The sequence below is a fragment of the Leuresthes tenuis genome, unplaced genomic scaffold (assembly GCF_036924035.1).
Source record: "Leuresthes tenuis unplaced genomic scaffold, fLeuTen1.0.hap1 SCAF_97, whole genome shotgun sequence".
In the NCBI taxonomy this organism is placed as follows: Eukaryota; Metazoa; Chordata; class Actinopteri; order Atheriniformes; family Atherinopsidae; genus Leuresthes; species Leuresthes tenuis.
In genome coordinates, this window is record NW_027325451.1 from 25,611 (window position 1) to 39,409 (window position 13,799).

At 44.1% G+C, this 13,799-nt stretch overlaps 2 non-coding genes and 2 pseudogenes across 2 annotated transcripts; 3 read left to right on the forward strand and 1 right to left on the reverse strand.

The window, feature by feature from the left end:
* Positions 1 to 8,130: 8,130 nt before the first annotated feature.
* Positions 8,131 to 8,320, forward strand: LOC140286521 (U2 spliceosomal RNA). Its single transcript, XR_011911312.1, has one exon. It is a non-coding gene; the product is annotated as a U2 spliceosomal RNA (small nuclear RNA).
* A 397-nt stretch (positions 8,321 to 8,717) lies between these two features.
* On the forward strand, positions 8,718 to 8,831 carry LOC140286517 (U5 spliceosomal RNA). Its single transcript, XR_011911309.1, has one exon. It is a non-coding gene; the product is annotated as a U5 spliceosomal RNA (small nuclear RNA).
* Positions 8,832 to 9,106: 275 nt separating this feature from the next.
* Positions 9,107 to 9,274, forward strand: LOC140286506 (U2 spliceosomal RNA; annotated as a pseudogene).
* A 1,955-nt stretch (positions 9,275 to 11,229) lies between these two features.
* LOC140286507 (U2 spliceosomal RNA) lies at positions 11,230 to 11,430 on the reverse strand (annotated as a pseudogene).
* Between the last annotated feature and the right edge of the window lie 2,369 nt (positions 11,431 to 13,799).

The following is a 13,799-nucleotide window of genomic DNA, read 5'->3' on the forward strand; positions in this document are numbered from 1 at the left end:
ATTGTGTAGATTTCATTGAACTAAATAAATGTTAAGGGAAACGATTCTGCTCAGTGACAACAGAGGTTTTTACCAAATGGTCTGAAATATTTCCATGTGCACAAGCAGATGCACTCTCAGTAGCAAAATCACGCGTAAAATAACTCATTTCTAGATTTGAAATTCCTGAAAAGATCTTCAGTGATAATTTGACACACTTTGTAAACAATGTCATCTCACTGATGGCAAAGAACTTAAAATAGACCTTAGAAACCACTGTGATATAGAAGGTTTCGCTAACACATTGGAAATGTTTTACTATTTACATATGCATGTGCAGTGAAGAATTGCTTGCTGCTGATAAATGCAAAGAAGAACAGCTTACACATAGATGCTCACATATAGGCTGCTGAATGCAATGAAGACCTGCTTATCCAGTAAAGTTCAATGTCAATGTGTAATATTCAATTAGGATTTGCAAAACAGTGAAGTTAAACAATGAATGGGTCCATAGTCGGTATGAGAAGACTACAGGAATATTTACCTGGGTGTACGTTCAAACAGAGATGAGAAAATTGCGATAAATTATTGTTTGTTTGTTTGTTAGTATGTATATGAATGTTATGTGTATAAACTGTGTTGAGTTATAGTTACTCAGTAGTGTCTCAGTGAAACAACCGACGGGGGAAGCCTTGCGGTGACAACAAAAGCAGTGTTTTACTGATCAGTCAAGTTGCTCCAGTGTACTCCATACAAACTGGTTGGCTACTGAAGGGATAGAAAATGGGGAATACTTGTTTTAAAGCAAACAAGGAATTAGATGGGAAAAATACATGTTTTAACGGGACCCAGACAATATTATATAGATGTCGCCACTGAAGTAAAGAACATTTACGTGGGATGGTGTGAGGGTCCTCGTTTGGCTGACGTTCGCCGATATGCTCGCCATGCTCAGAACCAAGTTGAGACGCGTAAGACAACCAAAAGGGACAAGTGTGAAAAGGAGCTGCATTTGGCAACCATGACCATGTATTACGCAGTTGGTGTAAACAGAGGACGAGGCCGAAGTCGAAGACGTGGACGTGTGGGAGAGGAGGTCAAAATGGGCCACGCCAGAGCTATGATCCGAATATTTGTTTTTACTGTGGCCAGACTGGACACTGGAAGAAGGACTGTCCACAGCTAAAAAGTGATGAAATTGGGCAAAAGGCTGACTGAGGGTGGGAGGCAGGTTCTGGACGTCACACGGCAGCGGAGCTTCCACTAATGGGTGATAGCACAAACACACTCACACATTTTTCCTGCTCTGTGTAGTGAAGCAACGCTTGCCGACTGTGATTCACGTAGTAAAGTTTTGCATGCTATTTCCGTCCTAGAGCAAAGATATTTCTCTCAGAATATAGGAACTTATGTTCATCAGTAGTGACGTCAGGGGAGTTTGATTGTCCTCCAAAGTTAAGTGGAAACCACGTTTACTGTATGTCTGCATCAGGCCAGGTTGTGAAGGAGAAAATGACAATGCCCATTGCGTGTTGTCACTCCCGATGAGCTCTCCTTCAAACACTCATTTTTGTTATCAGAGTTGTGTCCCATTAACCTGATGGGCTGTGATCTCATGTGTAAATTAGGCATTATTTTAACTTCTACACCAGAGGGTGTTAAGGTTATGTTACAGCCTGACAAAGTTTTCACAGCAGTGCAGTTTGATTCATCGGCACTTACATATGCTTATGAGTGGAAACTTCCCAGCTCTCCTTTTTCACAACAACTAGTGGAAGAAGCAAAAGCGTTAGTTTCACCCCTTTCTGATTTCATGCAACCTACTGATTTGCACTGCACATCACACATTTCTTTGGGGCCTGACAATGAAGAAGAATGAGAAGAAGTGAAAAAATATGTGCGCCTACTTTATTGGCTGTGTCGCTCACTCCAGAGCACTTCGATTTTTTTAATGTTTGTGGTACTCGCCCTCACATTTCCTTGGCCAAACGTACACACTGGCAGTGACAAGGTGTGGGAGAGTTTGTTGCTACATGTCAGAAAGAAATGGAGTGGACTGTTTCACCTGCTGATCCAAATTTGATGTTTTCTGAACGATTGTCAGCATACAAAAAAATATTTTTGAGTACAATGCATTGTCAAAGAACTGTGGACTTAATTCCTACCACAGAATCACATTTTGAAGCATGTTTTTTATCTGAAACAGATTTGTCTTCGATACCCATGTTGGCTGAAGTGCCCAATGATCTTTGGGCTAAGAGCAAATATGATGTGGGGTTGATAAAAGGCTGTGAACCAGTAATTGTCACCCCTAAATCAGACTTTTGTCCATGTAAAAAACAATACCCTTTTAAGCCTGAAGCAATTAAAGGGATTAAACCTGTTTTTCAATCTTTTCAGAAAACAGGCGTTATTGTTCCTTTTGAAAATTCACCTGTGCTTACTCCATTGTTTCCTGTTAAAAAGATTAAAGATGCTGGCCAGCCAGATGAATGGCGTTTTGTACAGGACCTCCAAGCGGTGAATGCTGCAGTTCAGCCACATGCTCCTACTGTGCCCAACCCACACACTATTTTGTCTCAAATTACATCAGATGCACAGTTTTTCTCAGTGGTTGACTTGTCGCCAGTGCACCCTGATAGCCCATTTTGGTTTGCTTTTTAGTTTGAAGGGAGATCTTGGACTTTTACCCGGTTATGCCAGGGGTACTGTGAAAGTCCCACTATTTACAATGCTGCCCTCAAAGCTAGTCTGGATTAACTTCAATCAACCACAGGCTCTGCTCTTTTGCAGTATGTGGATGACATCCTTTTATGTAGTCCATCTAAACAACAGTGTGAAAAAGACCAAATGACTCAAATAACTTTCTTGCTTTCAAAATTTTTCCTCTAGTGACGCTGACTTAGAGAGGGATGAAGATAATCATGTTTAATTGTTCATGTTTTGATTGTTTATCATTGGACCCTTTATTACTATGATGCCTGCATTTTAAACTCACGTTGTGTGCAAATGCAGGCTGATGTTTTACAGATAAAGTTATTATTTTCCTTGTTTCTTTTGGGTTGATTAATATAATGGTATTATTATAATCAAAAGGGAGGAATGTAATGGAAAATAATTCTTATATGCATTGTATTGAGTGTTACTGTGTATAACCTGCAAATGACCGAGCTGCAAGGTACCACCCTGCCCTGTTTTCTTAAATTCCTCTTTACAATGGTGGGCTTGTTATAATGAGATAGGTGCACTTTAGGGGGGACAGGGTTAGGCTGGTATTTACGAGTGTGTCTGGGTAACCTCAACTGATGGTTGGGGAGGAAAGTTAGAAGAACAATCAATTATACCCAAAAACAGATGACGTGATGAGCGGGCAATATAACTGTGTGTTTTTGCTTCAGTGGTCAGAGCAACTCTGTATTCTGTACTGTGTTGTTCTCTCTTGCAAGATATTATTATTAAAGCCTCTTATCTCCTCACAAGAAAATAACTGACTCCCCAAATGCAAGTGTCAGGACAAATGATCAAACTTCTCCAAGCTTCAGTCTGCAGAGAAGTACAAGACAGGGTTGCTCACTTTCTCCCTCACTTTTTGCTATTTTCATCAAACCTTTAGCAGCTGCTATCAGACAAGATAGAAATATTAAAGACATCCAACCCCAAAATATTGAGCATAAAATAAGTCTTTATGCTGATGATGTATTACTTTTCCTTCAGAACTCACAGACGTCTCTCACTCACACGATCACACTCATAAATAAATTCTCAGCACTTTCTGACTACTCTATCAATTGGTCTAAGACCACAGTTCTGCCCATTAACTGTAGGGTCCAGAATATACCTGCGATCACTTTACAGTCAGGAAATATTAGATATTTAGGCATAAACATTTCCTCCAGGCTCTCAGAGCTAACAAAGCTAATTTATGTGCAATTATTAAAGACAGTAGAGGACAATCTCTCTCGTTGGAAGTCCTTACCTATATCACTTATGGGGAGAGTTACAACCATTAAAATGATGATACTACCAAAAGTTAACTATTTGTTCTCAATGATCCCCATAAAACCAACCTGCTACTTGGTTTAAGTCACTAGATTCATGCATCTCCAAATTTCTGTGGAAAAACAAACCACCGCGTATTAGTTTAAAAACCCTACAGAAGACCAAGGACAGTGGTGGATTAGATTTACCTAATTTTCAGCACTATTCCTTAGCCAATAGGTTACGGTATATATCAAAATGGTTTAAACCTAGCCCAATAGATGAACATGGATAAATATAGAACAAGCATTGTGTGATAATCTGTAAATCTCTGACCTGCCACTTATTAGTCAAAACGTAAAAAATCACAAATGTTTCAAAAGCATTAACATCAGCACCTCTCTGACAGCCTGGTGGGAATTTCTTAAAATAACAAAGTCTTCACTTGTCCCGTGTAAGCTTACACCCATCTGGAACAATCCTGACATCCTGCAAAACAAAAAAATGCTAAACTTTACTCTATGGAAGATCAAAGGAATCAAACATCTGGAACATATAATCCAAAATGGACATTTTATTTCATTTGATGAGCTCATATCACAACATGAGATAGGCAGCAATAAATTCCTAGAATATCAACAACTTAAGTCTATAATAACAAAGAAATATATCCTCCACCAACCAGACTTACAACTCCCAATTAGGGTAGCAGAATTTCTAAGCATCTGCACCCCAAAACTACTATCAAAAATATATAAATTATTGTCTAAGATAGATGACACAATGTCTCTACCGTCCTCAAAATGGGAGGCAGATTTATCCATCAGTTCTAGTCATAGCTTCTGGCCACAAATATGTTTGAACACCTTCAGAATGACTCAAAATCCTAATTTACAGCTCATACAATACAAAATTCTTCATAGAACACACTATACAGGACAAAGGATGTTCAGGATGGGTCTAACACACTCAAACATCTGCTCACATTGCACAGATAACACACCTGATGATTATGCACACGCTTTGTGGTTTTGTGCGCCTGTCCAGAAGTTCTGGCTTGAAGTCTGTGCGGACCTGTCAACATGGCTAAAGTGTAGCATTCCTGCATGCCCCACACTGTGCATACTGGGTGACTTAGACAACATCAACGTGGAATTTAGCTTAGCACACATGATCCTCACAGTGTTATGTATAGCAAAGAAAACTATTCTCATGAACTGGAAAGCGAAGAACAATCTGTGTATTAACCAGTTTAGAAATCGCTCTGGGCGGTTGGGTGTGTGCTGGGGGGGGCTGTGTGGCTTCGGGCGTCTGGTGGTCTCTCGGGTCGTGGGGACCGGGTTGGTCATTGTTGGGGGGGACTGTGTGTCGGGCTTGGAGGGCAGTTTTGGGGGCTTGCGGGTGGGGCTGTCTTGCGGTGTGGGGCGGGGTCCCTTAGGGGCCTTGGGGTGGTGGCTGCTGGCTCTGTACCGGGTGACCGGGCCGCTCTGGCGTGGGTGGTGGAGCTGGGCCTGGACCTGGTGGCTTGCCGCTGCCTTGCGCCCGGGGCGGGGCCCTGCCTGTGCCTGGGGGGTCTGGGTTGCCCTGGACATGCCACAGTATGCGTGGGTTGGTGCAGGTCCCTGTGCCGGCCTTGTTGCTCTGGGAACTCCAAGGTGTCCGCAGGTGGTTGTTTTTTTTAGGGTGTTGGGGCGTGCGGTGAGGAGGAGGGGGTCTGTATGGGGGTGTGCTTTTCCCCAGTTGGGGGGGGCCTGGGGGGTTCTGGGTGATGGTGGGTCTCAGGCCCGGGCTGCTGCGACTGGTGTAACCGGGTGATTTGTTTGTTTGTTTGTTTGATTTTTGTTGTTGTTTGTTTGTTTTTGTAGAGGTCCTCCGGGATGGGGTTGGGTTGAGTGGGGTGGGGCGGGATGGGTTCCTTCTGGGGGTACAGTAGCTCCCGGAATATGGTGACTGCAGGCCCCGAGCCTGGTGGACATCAGGCCCTCCTGCCCTGTGTTGGGTCCCAGGTAGCGGGGATGCCTATTGCAGCCAGTCTCTGGCTGCCCTCTCTGGGGTGGGAGGGACAAGGAGGATGAATTAATTATTCTGCTAGTTTATATATTGTAAACATAAACAATAAACATTTATAAAACTTCCCTTGGCAAAGCAAATCTGTTTGGCATAAAGGTATTCAGACTACAATTCTAGTGCAGCAAGTTCAAGAATGTGTGTGTGTATGGGTGTATGTGTGCGAACGTGTGTGAGTTTGTGTGTGTGAGAGTTTAAAGAACCTGTTATCCACAGGCAGGTCTTAACTAGTATGGCACGGGTCCAGCCTGTCTCATCTTTTTTGGAAGGTTCAGCGCTCGGCCGTAACCCTTCTGTCTGTTTGGACTCTCACATACATTCGGTTAATCATAGAAAAACGAGAACAAAACTTTTTAGCCCCTTAAATTCATAAAACAGATATGGTGCAGTTATTTCCATTCTAGAAAATAAGAGTAATCACCACCATTCCTATAAATTCTGGATATTCTAACAATCTGAATCTTTTTTAAATGTTCGATGAAGCCCTTTGCTGTTCTGTTTAGAGACTCAGCTGATCATAAACCAAGTTTTGCTCTTGAACCAAGCTTCTAAACTCTTCACCTTTTTCATTTCTCAGTTAGTATTCACTTTAAAACTGATTAAAAGAAAAATTAAATGAATGCCTATCAACAAATGTGGGATCTAAACTCTAGTGCTTCCTCTAAAATAATTTCCTTTCTCAATTCAGAAATGTGTGTGTGTAAGTCACAACACCCGTGACACCAAAACGGCTTTCTTTTCTCTCTTTTCTCTACACTCTGCACTGTGAGCACACACAACAAATCAGAAAGGCTTTTTTCTCTCTTTTCTACATTATGGACTGTGGGGACACAAAACCGCTCTCTCTTTTTTTTTTTTTGATTGTGTGCCAGGGCGTTGTCTCACGTATTAGATTATGCTTAAGATACGAATGGGTTTATCAGTCACATCAGAATCCATACATACTGATCCTACCGTAATAAAATGGTCGGATCTTATCAAACACACTTTGTTTCTTGTGAAAAGTCAGCCAAACAGCGTATACACGTCAAGACACTGAATCAAGTTTGCCACAAGAACTCATAAGTTTGGCAGTATTGCTCTGCCGTCAGCAATCATACACCCATTTTATTTTCATGAGACATGTGCAGGCACCTGTTCATCTACTGTTCTATCACTATGAATTAGTTTATCTATTATCAATAAGGATACTTCTACAACTACTATCAAAGTATGTCCGGACTTCTTATGTTGTCAGTTGCTATATATGAATAAGTGGGTTGCTACTGAAAAGCATTAAGCATGTCACACAGCCCAAACATATAACATTTCAGGACACACCACACAGTTAACAACCACAGTGAAGCATGTCAAAGCCCAAACATGTAACATTCAACAGGACACTTACACAACACATTCAAATCAAACAGTCAGACAACATACAAGAACCTATACCCCAGCCGGCATTGCTCCCTGCCTATTTTCCTACAACTCACTATGTGTGCGCACACCTTTATTCACAAACTCTTCAACTTATACTCTTTTACCGAAGCTGCTACAGCTCGATTGGCCAAATACCCTTAGATCCTATTTCGGTGAATTTGACATCTGCCTTGTATGTAACAGATTAGCGGTTTAGCAGTTTTAATTTAGTTTGAGTGAAGGAATTCATTTTATAGCAAAATCCGAAATCGTGAAGAACTCATGAAAGTAAGCTTATTCTCGGATTCCTGAAACTTTAGATTTGTTCTTTCTTTTACTGCAAAGTACAACGTTGAGCAGCACTAATGAGTTGTTTCTATTTTTGGCAGGCTTTACCTTTGCGAATGAAGCCCTTTCTGTCTGTGCAAAAGAAATCTTGTTACTGTGCAGAGTGACTTCTCTGAGTAGAGTCGCCTTACTTGTTGCGACTGTGCCGACGTTCGAAGCTGGAGTGCAAAGTTGTTGCTTGAATGGTGCTCGCTGGAGCGTGTGGTAGTGTAAAGTTATACCATTTAAAAGGGCTGAAGAGTGCTCAGTGCAGCGGGTGGGCGGAGGTGCAAAGTGACACTATGGCCATAAAAAGAACACCGCTACAAGTGCGCATTGTGCCAGGAAGGGCCCTCGGACGTGAACCAGTGGACAGTTATCGCTTCTCGGCCTTTTGGCTAAGATCAAGTGTAGTATCTGTTCTTATCAGTTTAATGTCTGATATGTCCTCTATGCGAGACTACATATTAAATGGATTTGTATCAATAGGAGTTGAAAAAGGAGCTTGCTCCGTTCACTCCAAGCATCGACCCGGTACTGCAGTGCCGCTGGGAACGGTGCGCTCTCCGCTGCTCTTGTGAAAAAGCAAACAGCGGTGCAGGATGGAAGTTTCAGGGAGCCTAAGATGAAACTTTCTTTTAATCTGCTGATAAAAGAGAGTGAATGCGAAGCAGACTTTAACGCGGCTCTGGGAGCGAGCCGAGTGCGGGCTAACCGGGAGAATCTCTTGAAAGAAACGCGACACCGAATGAGCAGTCAGATCAAAGCCTCAATACGGTGTTCCCGTGTTGTTTGTGGCTGCCTTGTCTTTTGCACAGAGTAAAAGACAAGGCAGCCATCGAATAGGGCCCGATTGTTCCTACTTGGTCAGCCGAGGAGCAAGGGGGAGGAGCAAGCGTCTCAACCAAGCAAAGCTCACCATGGGGAAGGTGGCTATGCCAACTAGCCTGATGCCCTGCCCCGCAGTACACTGGTTTCTCTTCATAATGTACAAGTCTTTCGCCTTTTACTAAAGACTTCCGTGGAGAGCAGCACTAATGAATTGTTTCTATTTTTGGCAGGCTTTACCTTTGCGGGTGAAGCCCTTTCTGTCTGTGCAAAAGAAATCTTGTTACTGTGCAGAGTGACTTCTCTGAGTAGAGTCACCTTACTTGTTGCGACTGTGCCGATGTTGCTTGAATGGTGCTCGCTGGAGCGTGCGGTAGTGTAAAGTTATACCATTTAAAAGGGTTGAAGAGTGCTCAGTGCAGCGGGTGGGTGGAGGTGCAAAGTGACACTATGGCCATAAAAAGAACACCGCTACAAGTGCGCATTGTGCCAGGAAGGGCCCTCGGACGTGAACCAGTGGACAGTTATCGCTTCTCGGCCTTTTGGCTAAGATCAAGTGTAGTATCTGTACTTATCAGTTTAATATGTGATATGTCTATGCAAGGACTACATATTAAATGGATTTTTATCAATAGGAGTTGAAAAAGGAGCTTGCTCCGTTCACTCCAAGCATCTACAAGAAGGTGTGAATGGCCGACCATTTTTTGTAAATAGCGGGTAAGAAAAGGTGCGAATGCCCGACAATACACCATCAAAAGCGGGAGCAGAGGGGTTCAGCTGCAAGAAGGTCTGAATTTCCAACCATAATTTGTAAAAACCGGGGAAGAAAAGGCTCGAAAGCCCGACTATACACCATCAAAAGCGGGAGCAGAGGGGTTCAGCTGCAAGAAGGTCTGAATTTCCATCAATAATTGCTAGAAAACATGAAAGAAAATTTTCGAATATCCAACCGCACATGATCATAAGTGGGAGAGGAGGTGTTCAGCTGCAAGAAGGTGTGAATGTCCACCCATAATTCCTGAAAAATGGGTAAAAAAAGGTGCGAATGCCCAACCATACATCATCAAAAGCATGTGTGAATGTCAGATCATAATTTGCAAAAACCTGATTGTGTGCAGCTGAACACCTCTGCTCCCGCTTTTGATGGTGTATAGTCGGGCTTTCGAGGCTTTTCTTCAACGGTGTTTACAAATTATGGTTGGAAATTCAGACCTTGCAGCCGAACACCTACGCTCCCTCTTTTGATCATACATTGTCGGGCATTCGCACCTTGTCTTACCCGCGTTTTACAAACCATGGTCGGACTTTCACACCTTCTTGTAGCTGAACAACTCCGCTCCCGCTATTGATTGTGTACAGTCGGGTATTTTAACCTTTTCTTACCCGCTTTTTACCAATTATGGTCGGACATTCACACCGTCTTACAGCGGAACACCTCCGCTCCCTCTTTTGATGATGTATGGTCCGGCATTCTTACCGTTTCTAACACATTTTTCAGCAATTATGGTAGGACATTCACACCTTCTTGCAGCTGAACACCTCCTCTCCCACTTATGATCATGTGCGAATTGATTTTCGAAAATTTTCTTTCATGTTTTCTATTAATTAAAAATGGACATTTAGACCTTCTTGCAGCTGAACACCTCCGCTCCCGCTTTTGATCATACATTGTCAGGCATTCGCACCTTGTCTTACCCGCTTTTTACAAAATTTAGTCGAACATTCACACCTTTTTGCAGTCGAACACAGTTTTTTGCAGCCGAATTTGGGCATTCGAACCTTTTCATACCCACTTTTTACCAACTATGGTCGGACATTCACACCGTCTTACAGCGGAACACCTCCGCTCCCTCTTTTGATGGTGTATGTTCGGGCATTCGAACCTTTTCTTACCCGCTTTTTACAAACTATGCTCGGACATTCAAACCTTCTTGTAGCCGAACACATCCACTCCTGCTTTTGATGATGTATGGTTGGGCATTCGAACCTACTTGTTGCCCGCTTTTCATTAATTATGGGTGGACATTCACACCTTGTCGCAGCCAAACACCTCCGCTCCCTGTTTTGATCATGTATGGTTGGACATTCGCACCTTTTCTCACCCGCTTTTTGCAAACTATGGTCGGCCATTCACAGCTTCCTCTCCACCATACTTGTATGGTGGGAAATTCACACCCACTTGCATCTGAAGACCTCCGCCCCCACTTTTGTTGATATTTAGCCGATCATTCGCACCTTACCCGCTTTTGGCAAACTATGGCCTTCTTGCAGCCAAAAACCTCTGATCTCGCTTTTGATGATGTAAGGTTGGGCATTCAGACCTTGCTTCACCTGCTTTTCACCAAATATAGTCGGACATTCACACCTTCTTGCAGCCGAACACTTCCGCTCCACCTTTTAGTTTTCTATGGGGCATTCACACCTTTTTTTACACCGCATTTTATAAAAACACCACAGGAACACCGTATTGAGGCTTTGTTCTGACCGCTCATTCGGTGTCGCGTTTCTTTCAAGCAATTCTCCTGGTTAGCCCGCACTCGGCTCGCTCCCAGAGCCGTGTTAAAGTCTGCTTTGCATTCACTCTCTTTTCTCAGCAGATTAAAAGAAACTTCCATCCTGCACCGCTGTTTGCTTTTTCACAAGAGCAGAGGAGAGCGCACCGTTCCCAGCGGCACTGCAGTACCGGGTCGATGCTTGGAGTGAATGGAGCAAGCTCCTTTTTCAACTCCTATTGATAAAAATCCATTTAATATGTAGTCCTCGCATAGAGGACATATCAGACATTAAACTGATAAGAACAGATTTTTTTTTTTTTTATTTTTTATTACAAAACTTCCAAGAAACATTTAGAACAACATGACAAACCAATCAAAGCAATGCTTTACATGTCCGACACAAAAACCATACAAACATAAGAAACAACCACAAAGAAACACTACCCGCTCATGAAAATAAAGTCTTCCATCGCTCTCTTGCAGCGTGATACCCGTACTTTTCCTCCTCCATTCTTCTCATGCGTCCAATCTCTGCCCTCACCCTTGCCACCACCCTTCCCACCTGCCAGTCCACATTGTTTTTAATCAACGCCGTCCTTGCATCCCACAGCGCCACCTTTCCCATAGACAGAACCAACCATAACAGAAAACCCTCCCTACCTTTCCCCCTTAAACCCAAGCCCAGCATTATCATGTCATACTTTAAAGACCCCAATCTTGGAAAAAAAAGAACCAACTCAACCCACACTTTTGTTGCAAACCCACATTCCCAAAACACATGCTCAATTGTCTCATCAGCCCCACACCCCTCCCTTGGGCACAAACTCCCCCGTGTCAACCCGTGTCTATTTAAAACTTCCCTGACTGGCAACCTCCTGTGTAAGGCGAGCCAATTTATATCCCTCGCCCTGTTTGTGAGACCTTTCTGCTGTGTGAAAACCCACCCTTGTTGCCCCACCCCATACACCCCCACCGGCCCCCTTTTTTCCACCAGAGCCCTGTACAGGCGCCGGTGACTGAAGCACAGGTCCCCCTCCTGACACTCTGGGTGCTTTTTCCCCCAGCATACCACCTGCCTATAATACGGGGGTAAGACATCCCCCTTTGGCTTTCGATTGTCCCATAACACCAATCTCCTGAAGGGGAATGACAACCAAAACAGCAAAAGTGCCTGAAAATGATGGCCACTGGTCTGTTGCACAGACCTGCACAAAAAGGAAAAGAAAACCACATCCAACTTAAGTGGGATGTCCGGCACACCCCTCCCTCCCATCCGAACTTCCTGGTACATCCACTCCCTTCTCACATATTCATACCCCCCCCATACAAAGGAAAAAACATCTCTCATGAAACTTCTCCTATATTGAGGAGGTAAAGGAAAAACATACGCTAGGTATACCAAAAATGGCAAAATATCAGCCTTCAAAACCAGCACTCTACCACTTAAGGAAAGTTGCCGGGATTTCCACAGCCCCATCCGCGAACGGGCTGCAGCCAGACGCCTTCCCCAATTTAATGCTGCACTCCCTTCTCCCTGAAACTCTACCCCCAGGACTCTCACTGGGCCCTGGCACTGGGGCAGACCAGCTAGGCCTCCCACCCTACCAGCCCATGGTCCAAAAAACTTAATGGTGGACTTCCCTAAGTTCACCTTGGCCCCCGACACTATTGAAAAACTCTCCACCACTTTCAACAGCCGTGTGACCGACCTCTCTGTTGTCAAAAAAAAGGTCATGTCATCCGCATACTGCATCACTGTCAACTTGTCCGGACCTGCTCCAGGAAGGTGCAGACCCACCACACCCGGGTCCCCCCGCACCACCGAACCCAGCGGCTCCATGTAAGCCACAAAGAGCAGCGGGGAGAGTGGGCATCCCTGCCTCACCCCAGTTCTCTGTGCCACCACTGTACCCAAGTGCCCGTTCACCATAACTCTGCTCCCCACCCCCTTGTACATGATCTCCAACCACTCTATAAAACGGGGCCCAAATCCCATCCTCTCCAAAACTGCAAAAAGAAACCTGTGGTTCACCCTGTCAAACGCTTTCTCCATATCTAACCCCACCAAACTCATATTGATCCCCCGCTCCTCCACCCAATGAATACAGTCCCTCACCAATCCCAGATTCCACTGTATTAGCCTTCCCTCCACCCCACACGTCTGATCCTCATGGATTACATGAGGTAGAGCCTTCCGAAGACGACCAACTAGGACTCGAGCCACAATTTTGTAGTCCACACAGAGCAACGTGATCGGCCTATAGCTTTCCATTCGCTCCCTGTTTTGATCATGTATGGTTGGACATTCGCACCTTTTCTCACCCGCTTTTTGCAAACTATGGTCGGCCATTCACAGCTTCCTCTCCACCATACTTGTATGGTGGGATATTCACACCCACTTGCATCCGAAGACCTCCGCCCCCACTTTTGTTGATATTTAGCCGATCATTCGCACCTTACCCGCTTTTGGCAAACTATGGCCTTCTTGCAGCCAAAAACCTCTGATCTCGCTTTTGATGATGTAAGGTTGGGCATTCAGACCTTGCTTCACCTGCTTTTCACCAAATATAGTCGGACATTCACACCTTCTTGCAGCCGAACACTTCCGCTCCACCTTTTAGTTTTCTATGGGGCATTCACACCTTTTTTTACACCGCATTTTATAAAAACACCACAGGAACACCGTATTGAGGCTTTGTTCTGACCGCTCATTCGGTGTCGCGT